Consider the following 12,599-nt stretch of genomic DNA (forward strand, 5'->3'; position numbering starts at 1 on the left):
AAAAAAAAAAAAAAAAAAAAAAAAAAAAATCACTAAGATTATATATGTTTCTCTTCCTAGTGTTTTTTCCTATGTACTAGCACTCCTTTAAATTTAAAAATAAAAAACAAAATTAATACATCAAACTAAAAATCTTCTGCACTGCAAGGAAAATCATCAACAAAATGAAAAGGCAACCCACTGAATGGTAGACAATATTTGCAAATCATACATCTGATAAGGGGATTATATCCAAAATATATAAAGAATTCACAAAACCCAATAGCAAAAAACCCCAAACAATCCAATTAAGAAATACACAGAGGATCTGAATAGATATTTTTCCAAAGAAGACATGCAGATGGACAACAGGTACATGAAAAGATGCTCAACGTCATTAATCATCAGGGAAATGCAAATCAAAACCACAATGAGATATCACCTCATACCTGTCAGAATGGCTATTATCCAAAAGACAACAAATAACAAGTGTTAGTGAGGATGTGGATTAAAGGGAACCCTGTGCACTGTTGGTGGGAATATAAATTGGTGCAGTAATTATGGAAAATCGTATGGAGGTTCCTCAAAAAATTAAAAATAACTCTCCCTCCTGCCACCTCCCCTGGCCCTCTTGTGCTGTGCGGTTTCTCTGATGCAAGACTGTCCCGGCCCAGATATGGCTCGTGGACAGCAGAAGATTCAGTCTCAGCAGAAAAATGCCAAAAAGCTGGACAAAAGAAGAAACAAGGACATGACCAAAAGCCTGCTGCCAAAGCTGCCTTAATATATATCTGCACTGTCTGTAAGACACAAATGCCAGACCCTAAGACCTTCAAGCAGCACTTTGAGAGCAAGCATCCTAAGACTCCACTTCCTCCAGAATTAGCTGATGTTCAGGCATAAAGTTGTTTACAGGGGAAGTTGTGACACCTTTGACTCTTCTCCTGTCTCAGACCTTAGGTAACAAACCTGCAGCTGCTTTTCTAACAAACTGTTGATCAGCAAAAATAAAGGGGCTACAGAAACACTCATTTTTATGCTGTTCCCTTTTGGTCTTCATGCAAAGACAATTCTGTGCAAATGTACCGTTGACTCTGATTTGGAAATCTGAAAATCAGTTCATCCTTGTTATAAAAATTTTTTTATAATTGTAATTATATTGATGTTCATATTGTATAAAATAACTCATTTAATAAAGTAGTACTTTGATTTTACAACATCACAGGATAAATGGTTCTAGAAATTCTATTCTAACTTTCTACATTATTTGCCTTATAAAAATCTAATGAATTCATCAGCTAGAATTGCAAGCACAATTCTTATCTCCCTTTCTAATGCAGGGGCATGTTCATAGTTAAACTAGAGCAGACTCATTCATTAAATCTGTGCACACGATTTTATTGGAAGCTGCTGACCTAGGTGAAGAATGACTTATCTGCTGCCTTAGTATATTGCAATCATGTGTCATTTTCCCCTCTGATTGTTTCTTGTGATTGAGGTTAGAATATTTAAACTTGCTGTGTGACCTGGCTATACCTGCCAGCCATGTATGGCCTGTAGATTAACTGATAAATTCCTTAAAGTGGTTGGATTGTCAGTGAGCCCGTGTGAAAAATTAGGTTCTGAAGTATATGCCACAATGAAGTAATCAGCCTATTGTTCAATACAAAATATGATGGAACATACGTGAACTGGTAAAGATCTATCTTTTATAAATTATACTTGATTCTTTGAAAATTGTTCAAGTTCTTTCATTTAAAATTGAAACTCATAATTTTCGAAGGAGTTTTTAGAAGTTAATTACAATTTGGCCAATTTATGAACGGATTCTGCATTAACAGAAGGATTGGAATGGCTTGTGACTGGGTTAAATTCCAGTGAGTAGTTGATTTTTACTTTGTGCTGGTTCCTAAAATCAAAGGCTGTGTACAGCATGACTTCCGTCTGAACTAGAAAAGTATTAAAATAGGCCAATATCCACATTTTTTAGGCTCTAAGGATGGGAAGTGGGTTTGTTCCAATGAATGAGGTAAATCCTGCCCAGTTAAAAAAGACTAATTTAGGTTTCTTCTAATTTGCTTTTGCCAACTATTAATACAAGTGAAACTGCTGTAACTCAGTTTAAATTTAAAGTTGATAGAATAGGAAGAACACTCAAATATTTACTGGTAATTGCTTAGAGCTGCAAATCTGATCCTGTGGATTACAAAATGCATTTCCTCTTTCTGCTGTAACTCATCACTGCATTTGTTTTGTAGCTATACATATTCTGCCCCCCTTGTTTGTCTTCACTGTAAGTTTAAAATAAGATATTTCCAAGGAAAAGCTTCAGTGGTGATAATTTCTTAGTAACTCCTATTCTTATACTCTTACTTTAAAATAGTCATTTTTTCATGTATTTGATTTCTTCAGTTTCAGATTTATTATTTGTTAATTCCCAATATGTCTGTTACCAGAACATTAGAGTTGGCCTAATTGCTTATAGTGGTTATTAACAGAGGTTCTGGTTAAATTACAATTTAAAAGTTTTTAAAAGTGCTTTGAGCATATGTATGTTTATATTAGTAATAAATCATTTAAAAACCTTTCACAAGTTTTGGTTTAATTTTTTTTCATTTGCTTTACTGACTAATTCAGAATAAAAGCTTTATGTTCTTGTTAAAAAAAAAATTAAAAATAGAACTGCAATATGACCCAGAGAGTCCACTTCTGGGTATTTGAAGAAAACGAAAACACTACTTCAAAAAGATATGCGCACCCCTATGTTCATTGCAGCATTATTTTCAACAGCCAAGGTATGGAAAAAACCTAAGTGTTCAATGATGGATGAATGGATAAAGAAATTGTGGTATTTATACACACACACACACATAGACACATACCGGCATACTATTCAGACATAAAAAAGAATGAAATCTTGCCCTTTGTGACAACATGAATGAACCTTGAGAGCATTATGCTATGTGAAATAAGTCAGACAAAGAAAGACAATAATTATATATGAAATTTAAACAACAACAACAACAAGAAACCAAGCTCATAGATACAAAAAACAGATTGGTAGTTGTCAGAGGTGGGAGATGGGTGGGTGGGAGAAATGGGTCAAGGGGGTCAAAAGGTATATAAACTTCTAGTTATAAAATAATTAAGTCATGAGGATATAATGTACAGCATGATGACTATAGTTAATAATACTGTATTGTATGTTGGAAAGTTGCTAAGAAACTAGATCTTAAAAGTCTTTATCATAAGAAAAAAAACCTTTTTTTAAAACTGTGTATGGTACCAGATGGTAACCAGACTTGTGGTGATCATTTCACAACACATATAGAGAATCATTATGTTATACACTGGAAACTAGTATAATGTTACATGTAAATTACACATCAATTAAAAAATCCCCTCAAAACCCAAAAAACAAAATGAAGATTATTCTCTCTCTTGATATGTTCTTCCTTAAAGATACACATGTACAAATCTCTCCTATTAGAAACAACAGAAAAACCTCTCCTTGGATGCTGTGTTTCCATCTAGCTACAATCACCTCTCTCATTCCCTTCAGAGTCAAGTTCCTGGAAAGAAAAGAATATAATTTCTGCTTATTATTTCCCACTACCTACTTAAAATAAAACTGCTCTAGCCAAAAGTCATCTATCTATGACCCAATTGCCAAATCCAGCAGCATATTTTTAGTACTCATTGTACTCGACAATTCTGTAGCATTTAATGCTGTTGGCCAATTTCTTCTCTTAAAACTGTCCTTTTTAAGAAAATTAACCATCTCCACTCTGTCCACTTCCTACCTTCCAGATGCAACCATCCCTGTCAACAGTGGTGAATCCTTTCATACTTTCTCTTGGCTCATGCAAAATATAAAAGCACATGTGCACATAAATACTCTGCTGTCACTTTTCTCAACATACCATAGATGTCTCTCCAAGTTAGTAGATATTGATCTTTTAGTCTTTTTTTCTAACCTACATACACACATATTTTACATAAATAGGATGATCTATCTGCTTTTTATATTTCAATTTTTTTCTCTCTCTTTTTTTTCCCCCCACTGGCCTGCCCCCTCCCTGCTCTCTGTAGACTTGCTCCTCCTCCCACTTTCCCCTGTCTCATTTCTTGTAGTGTTCCATCTTGCACCTTATCATTTCCTCTGTGAGGCCTGATCATTGTCCTTTTATTACTCTACCGTCTGTAAACATTCCACCTCTTCCTTTATGACTCTACTCTTTTTATACCTTCCATAATACCTATATTGACTATCTACATATGTCCCCCTTTATTACATTTCTAAGACACTTGTGGGCATGGATTATGTTTTATTTATGTTTCCTAATTCCAGAACTTAGAGGGAAGAATAGAAATAGGAATCAGGGAGATAAGCATAGAGGAAATTTAAGACAAGGAGACAATTTGGGGAAATCATGGAGTTTGTGGATGAGGTACCTGTCAATGTGACAGGATGAGAGCTTTTCCAATAAGGAGTAGGAAATATTCCTTGAGAGTTAAGGTGGGTCATTTGCTACTGGTCAGGAATGGGCAAAGTATAGCCTATGTGGCAAATACGACCTGCTATCTGTATTTTTTTGTAACTAAAATTTCAGTGGAACGTAACCATGCTCATTGGTCTATGTATTGTGTATGGCTATTTTTGTGCCACCATAGCAGAACTAAGTAGTTGTGACACCATAGCAGAACTAAGTAGTTGTGACAGAGACTGTATGGTCAGCAAAGCCTACTACAGTACAGGTCACTGCATGTCAGCCTGAGATGTCTCATTATGTTCCTGAATGGAATATAGCATTTCTAATTTCCACCACAATAAACAAATATTTATTGAGTGAACAAAGCATTATTTCAGGCCTTGGGGATTTTCTTAGTCTGCCTGGGCTGTGATAACAAAATACCGTAGACTGGGAAGGTTAAACCATAGTCATTTATTTCTCACAGTTCTGGAGGCTGGGAATCCAAGATCAGGGTGCTAGCATGGTTGGGTTCTGGTGAAAAACCTCTTCTTGACTTGCAAACACCCATCTTCTCATTGTGTGTTCACATGGCCTTTCCTCTGCGGGTGTGGAAAGAGATCTCTCTCTCTTCCTTTTCTTATAAGGCAGCCAATACTATTAGATTAGGATGCCACCCTTATGACTTCATTTAACCTTAATTACCTCCTAAAAACCCTATCTTCAAATACAGTCACAGAAGGGGTTAGAGCTTCAAGGAATGAATTTTGGGGGGATAAAATTCAGTCCATCGCAGGGATATACAAGGCACTAGGGATGTTGTGGTGAACATATGAAGCAATTAAGTCCTCTGAACTAATTCTTTAAAAAAGAAAAAAAAATGTGAAGAAGAGATAGTTTCAAGAATGTGAGTGCTAAAAGGCACAAAGAGGCAATAATTAAGGCATGGGGTACCAAGGTCCTGAAACAGAGTGGTTGTGTTGAGAATTTAAGGCATTTTGAAAGTAAAATCAGCAGAAGCTAATTCTCATTCGAATGGAGGAGGACACACTGGTTTCATAACGAATAATTTTGATTTTTTTCCTCATAAATCTTAAAATCTCTGAATTCACAATTTCATTTTGATTTGCATTCCCCTATTTCTTTTGAACACTTTAAAAAGAAGTCAAAGATCTTAGTTTCTGACTTCCAGGCAGGTGAGAAGTCCCATTGGGCCATAACACAAAGAACACAGCTCTATATCAAAAGCCATTTTTAAGCCTCCAGCAACAATCCCTATACCCGTCAATCAGTTCCAGATCCATTAAATCCAGTTACTTCTAAGCCACAGCATGTCACACATTACTTTAGAGAGCAAAGTGGTCTTTTATTAGTCTTCTCTCTTCTTTACTGAACCTCTTGGGCTCTTTTCTTGCCTTATTCCATTCTCCTTAATTTTCTTTTGTTTCTCTATCACAGAAAAACTTTTATATATTAATTAAATTTGTTCCAAATATTGGTTATCCATAACCCTTCTTCTCCATTCAGGCAGAAACAGGTAATGTTCAACTGCCTCAAAGAATGGATGACACAGCAGTATGTAGATAAAAAAGGAATTAAATTATTAAATATTTGGTATTTGAGTTTCAAAAGCCTAGGATTCTGAGTATAAACGATAGATTTAGAAGACCTTTTTCCTACTCCTCCTATCCCTTTATACTCAACACATACTAGATAAAGATTTTATGGGATTGGAGCAAGAGCCTATTGGATCTCCAAAAAGGTACTCTACAACATGTTCACCTTAGCTTAAAACTGGAAGGAGGATGATAGGACAGAAAATACCATCAGGTTTAGGGTCTGGATAGCAGGAAACCTGTAACTTCCAATCTCTAGAATATAGTCTAAGGAGGAAGCGAGGTCTCAGAAGTCTCTTATGCTTAGCATGGTATGGGAGCAGCATAGAATGGCATTTATCTGGCACCAAGTAGACAGTAAAGATCTTTTAGTCAATACAAGAAGGAAAATAAATACCTTTCTTTCTCAGTCTTTCTGAGTATAAGCTCAGTAGGTATCAGTAAGGCCAAATTCCACCCCACCTTCAACATGCTGACACTTGGAAGGTTCTAGAAACTTAGAACATAGACCTAGAAGTAAAAAGAGGAGAAAGGCTTGACCGATTAAGATTTAGTTTCTAGCCTCCAATAGAAAGGGGCCTTAAAATAGAAATTTAAATTCATTCATTTATTCAACAAGTATCCACTGTGTACTTATATGTACAAATAACTTTTAATAAAAAATAAAGCTACAGGGCTTCCCTGGTGGCGCAGTGGTTGAGAGTCCGCCTGCCGATGCAGGGGACGTGGGTTCGTGCCCTGGTCTGGGAAGATCCCATATGCCGTGGAGTGGCTGGGCCCTTGAGCCATGGCCGCTGAGCCTGCGCGTCCGGAGCCTGTGCTCCGCAACGGGAGAGGCCACAACAGTGAGAGGCCCGCGTACCACACACACACACAAAATAATAAAAAAAAATAAAGCTACATTCCCTGAATATCTGAGTTTGTGGATTATGAGTCATTCCTAGAACATATTATTCACTTTCTTATCTTTTCCTTATATCATTTAATTTCTTCACATACATTTGAAGTACATCCACTTTTCTTTAAATCTTATCTATTGCATTTATCTCATACCTGACACAAAGTCCATGCTATGTCACAGAAAAAGTTCAGATATTAAAGTTATCAGAAAATCACATGATTAAGAAACAGCATATGGAAGTTACTTTAAATATACAGACATATATATTACAGAATTCTCTTCATTCCTGATTCTTAAAAAATGTAAGTTTTTATAAATGTCATTGTTGTGTCACAAGAATCTGTATTTCTAGTTTCAGAATATGACTCCAAATTTCCATAAATACATATTCCAAATTTGACAGTTTTGGACTTCTAACATATGCTAGTGCTAGCTTCCATATCAGTCATCAAAAATATATTTTAAGAAACAACTGGAAAAGTTTCTTACATCACCAAAAAAGATTTTTGGTCAATATGGGGAACAAGGCAAATGCAGTAAGTCTCCCTCCAGTACTAATTAAATAAAAATGTTAGATTAACTGTTCAAAAACCTAACACATATGTTGCAGATATAGCTTGGGAGTCAAGGCTCTAAGCTCTATGTATAGCAGTGAGCTAAAAAGGCTGTTTGGTCTGAGGAATATAGTACAGAAGCCAGCTAATCTAGGCAAAGAATTGGCAGAAGGATACCAGCACTCTAAACCTGCACTATTTGTAGGTGTGATGTCTAAATTAGCACCTCCCAAGAAGCTTGGAAACCCTAAATAGAGAAAATAAAATTAAAATAAGTCCTGTACTAGTGAAAACCACAGCAAAGTCAAACACAAAACTGGCTCCAAGGGGTTTCTTCCACAACTCAGGGCCCTTGAAATTCACATAGAAACAACTCCCACTGAAGATAAGCTCACAGTCAAAAGTTACAAAGTATGTCAGAAAACAACCTGTCAATAAAAAAGTATTAGTAGATGTATGAATGGGAAGAATTCACTTTTAAAAAACTACATATAACTGAGAAATATGTAAGAAACTTTAAAATAATTGTGTTAAAAGAAATTTTAGGGACTTCCCTGGTGGCGCAGTGGTTAAGAATCTGCCTGCCAGTGCAGGGAACACAGGTTTGATCCCTGGTCCGGGAAGATCCCACATGCTGTGGAGCAACTAAGCCCGTGAGCCACAGCTACTGACTCTGTGCTCTAGAGCCCATGAGCCAAAACTACTGAGCCCGTTTGCCACAACTACTGAAGCCTGTGCGCCTAGAGGTCATGCTCTGCAACAAGAGAAGCCACTGCAATGAGAAGCATGTGCACTTCAATGAAGAGTAGCCCCTGCTCACCGCAACTAGATAAAGCTCGTGTGCAGCAATGAAGACCCAATGTAGCTGAAAATAAATATAAATTAAATAAATAAATTAAAAAAATAAATTAAAAAAAAGAAATTTTTAAAGAAGAATATAGTTAATTAGACAAGAACAGTATATAATAAAAATATAATAATGTAATAACTTTGTATAGTGTATAATGTACAAAAATACCGAATCACTACATTGTACATCTGTAACTAAATAATATTGTAAGTCAACTACAATTCAATTAAAAATATACATATATATATAATAAAAACAAAAAGTGAACTTGAATAAGAATCCAAATGGAGACTGTAAATATGAAAAAAGTAAGGTTAAAGAAGATAGAATTATAAGATTGGAAAAATTGCTAAAGGTAAATACAGAACAATTACTCTGTAAGATTCTCAACTTATTTTATAGAGGCAAGATACAAACTTCCTTCTAAAAACAAACAAACTCATAGAAAAAGAGATCATTATTTATGGTTATCAGAGGCAGTTGGGGGAGGGGTAATTGGATGAAGGTAATCAAAAGGTACAAACTTCCAGGTATAAAATAAATACTAGAGATGTAATATACAACATGATAAATACAATTAATACTGCTATATGTTATATATGAAAATTGTTAAGAGAATAAATCCTAGGAGTTCTTATCACAAGGAAAGGATATTTTTTTCTATTTCTTTAGTTTTGTATCTATATGAAATGATGAATGTTCACAAAACCTAGTGGGGTAATCATTGCATGATATATGTGAGTCAAATCATCTTGCTGTATACCTTAAACTTATACAGTGCTCTATGTCAATTATATCTCAATAAACCTGGAAGAAAAATATAAGAGATAAAAGAAAAGAAAATTCCTTGAATTGAATCCTTCCAAGTATGGAGTAAGGCTATAAGGAATTTTATAAAATCATCTAATTCAGCACTAAAATCATGGTTTCTCTAAAAATCTCTTTCAAATAATATACTACATATTTCTCTAATAATTAAACTGTATTATACTCTTCTAGATTGGCAGTCCACAACTCGTGTCAAATATGTGGGAACAATTCTGTGTTTTTTTCCTGGCTAACTTATTAAGTCACTGACTGGCTCTCTGATATGACTATTCTAAAAACTTTGCCATTTGCCATTCCTTTCAAATTCTTCCTGGATCTACAACTTCTCTTTCTCTAATGGCTTCTCACATTAAAAATAAAAAGAACCACACACACACATACAAAAACCCAAACACACAAAAAAACCAAATTCTCTTAGTCTTGCAATTTGATCCAACTACTACCTTCCCTCTCTCTTCTTCCTATCACAGCTAAACTTCTCAAAAGAACTGTCTCTACTTTTCATCTAACTTGATCTGTTGGCAGATTTGACACTGTTATTCTCTTCTTCAAAATTTTAAATTTCTTGAAATATTCATCACTTATCTTGTGTGATTTTGTCTGTTAAGGTCTGCCTTTACCATTTGTCCTAGAGTTCTGTCTGTTCTTTTGTTTTCAGTTTTGTTTGTTTGTTTTTCTTTTTATGAGTGTGTGTGTGTGTATGTTTCTTTGTGTGACTTTTGTCTGTTTAGTTTTGCTTTTCCCATTTGTTTTGGGATTCTATCTGCTCATGTTTTTTTAATTTCTTCCTTTTCTTCAGAGCCATGCAGCTGGCAGGGTCTTGGTGCTCCAGTCAGATGTCAGGCCTGAGCCTCCAAGGTGGAGAGTTGAGTCCAAGACATTGGACCACCAGAGACCTCCCGGCTCCATGTAATATCAATTGGCGAGAGGTCTTCCAGAAATTTCTGTCTCAACACTAACAGCCATCTCCATCCAATGGCCAGCAAGCTCAAGTGCTGGATGCTCCATGCCAAACAACTAGCAAGACAGGAACACATCTCCACCCATTCGCAGAGAGGCTGCCTAAAGTCATACTAAGTTCACGGACACACCAAAACACATGACCAGACACGGCCCAGTCCACCAGAAGGAGAATATCCAGTACCACCCACCAGAAAACAGGCACCAGTTGCCCCAACCAGGAAGCTTACACAAGCCACTGAAACAACCTCACCCACTGGGGGCAGACACCAAAATTAACAGGAACTACGAACCTGCAGCCAGTGAAAAGAGGACCACAAACATAGTAAGTTAAACAAAATGAGAAGACAGAGAAATATGCAGCAGATGAAGGAGCAAGGTAAAAACCCACCAGACCAAATAAATGAAGAGGAAATAGGCAGTTTACCCAAAACAGAATTCAGAGTAATGACAGTAAAAATGATCCGAAATCTTGGAAATAGAATGGAGAAAATATAAGAAATGTTTAACAAGGACCTAGAAGAACTAAATAGCAAACAAACAATGATGAACAACACAATAAATGAAATTAAAAATTCTCTAGAAGGAATCATTAGCAAAAGAACAGATAAGTGACCAGGAAGATAGAAGAGTGGAAATAACTGCTGCAGAGCAGAATAAAGAAAAATGAGTGAAAAGAATTGAGGACAGTCTCAGAGACATCTGGGACAACATTAAATGCACCAACATTCAAATTTTAGGGGTCCCAAAAGAAGAAGAGAAAAAGAAAGTTTCTGAGAAAATATTTGAGATTACAGCAGAAAACTTCCCTAAAATGGGAAAAGATATAGTCAATCAAGTCCAGGAAGTGCAGAGAGTCCCAAACAGAATAAATCCAATGAGTAACATGCCAAGACACAAATTAATCAAACTATCAAAAATTAAACATAAAGAAAAAATATTAAAAGCAGCAAGGGAAAAGCAACAAACAACATACAAAGGAATCTACATAAAGTTAAAAGCTGATCTTTCAGCAGAAACTCTGCCATCCAGAAGGGAGTGGCAGGATGTATTTACAGTGATGAAAGAGAAAAACCTACAACCACGATTACTCTACCTAGCAAGGATCTCATTCAGATTCGACAGAGAAATGAAAACCTTTACAGACAAGCAAGAGCTAAGAGAATTCAGCACCACCAAACCAGCTTTACAACACATGCTAAAGGAACTTCTCTAGGCAGGAAACGTAACAGAAGAAAAGGATCTACAAAAACAAACCAAAACAATTAAGAAAGTGGTAATAGGAGCATACATATTGATAATTACCTTAAATGTAAATGGATTAAATGCTCCAACCAAAAGACACAGACTGGCTGAATGGATACAAAAACACCACCTGTCTATATGCTGTCTACAAGAGACACACTACAGACCTAGGGACACACACAGACTGAAAGTGAGAGGATGGAAAAAGACATTCCATGCAAATGGCAATCAAAAGAAAGATGGAGTAGCAATGCTCATATCAGACAAAATAGACTTTAAAATAAAGACTACTACAAGAGACAAAGAAGGACACTACCTAATGATCAAGGGATCAATCCAAGAAGAAGATATAACAATTGTAAATATTTATGCACCCAACATAGGAGCAACTCAATACAAAAGGCAAATGCTAACAGCCATAAAAGGGGAAATCGACAGTAACACAAACATAGTAGGGGACTTTAACACCCCACTTTCACCAATGGACAGATCATACAAAATGAAAATAAATAAACACAAGCTATAAATGACACAACAGACCAGGTAAAATTAGTTGATATTTATCAGACACTCCATCCAAAAACAACAGAATACACCTTTTTCTCAAGTGCTCATGGAACTTTCCCAAAGAGAGACCATATCTTGGGTGACAAATCAACCATTGGTAAATTTAAGAAAATTGAAATCATATCAAGGATATCTTCCAACCACAATGCTATGAGACTAGATAACAATAACAGGAATAAAACTGTAAAAAATAAAAACACATGGATGCAAACAATATGCTACTCAATAACCAAGAGATCACTGTAGAAATCAAAGAGGAAATGAAAAAATACCTGGAAATAAATGACAATGGAAACATGATGACCCAAAACCTACGGCATAAAGCAAAACAGTTCTAAGAGGGAAGATTATAGCAATACAATCCTACCTCAAGAAACAAGAAAAATCTCAAATAAACAACCTAACCTTACACCTAAAGAGATTAGAAAAAGAACAAAACAACCCCAAAGTTAGCAGAAGAAAAGAAATCATACAGATCAGAAATAAATGAAAAAGAGGTAAAGGAAATAATAGCAAAGATCAATAAAACGAAAAGCTGGTTCTTTGAGAAGATAAACAAAATTGATAAACCATTAGCCAGACTCATCAAGAAAAAAAGGGAGAATATTCAAATCAACAGAATTAGAA

General features: G+C 35.6%; 1 protein-coding gene and 1 pseudogene across 1 annotated transcript in view; one reads left to right on the forward strand and one right to left on the reverse strand.

Moving 5' to 3' along the window:
- RNF180 (ring finger protein 180) overlaps window positions 1-12,599 on the reverse strand; it is a 278,165-nt gene that overhangs the window by 110,849 nt on the left and 154,717 nt on the right. The gene's annotated exons all lie outside the window — the stretch shown is intronic.
- Window positions 641-894, forward strand: LOC113617492 (zinc finger protein 706 pseudogene; annotated as a pseudogene).

The sequence above is a fragment of the Aethalodelphis obliquidens genome, unplaced genomic scaffold (assembly GCF_003676395.1).
Source record: "Aethalodelphis obliquidens isolate GAN/ISIS:26980383/991018 unplaced genomic scaffold, ASM367639v1 scaffold4, whole genome shotgun sequence".
NCBI lineage: Eukaryota > Metazoa > Chordata > Mammalia > Artiodactyla > Delphinidae > Aethalodelphis > Aethalodelphis obliquidens.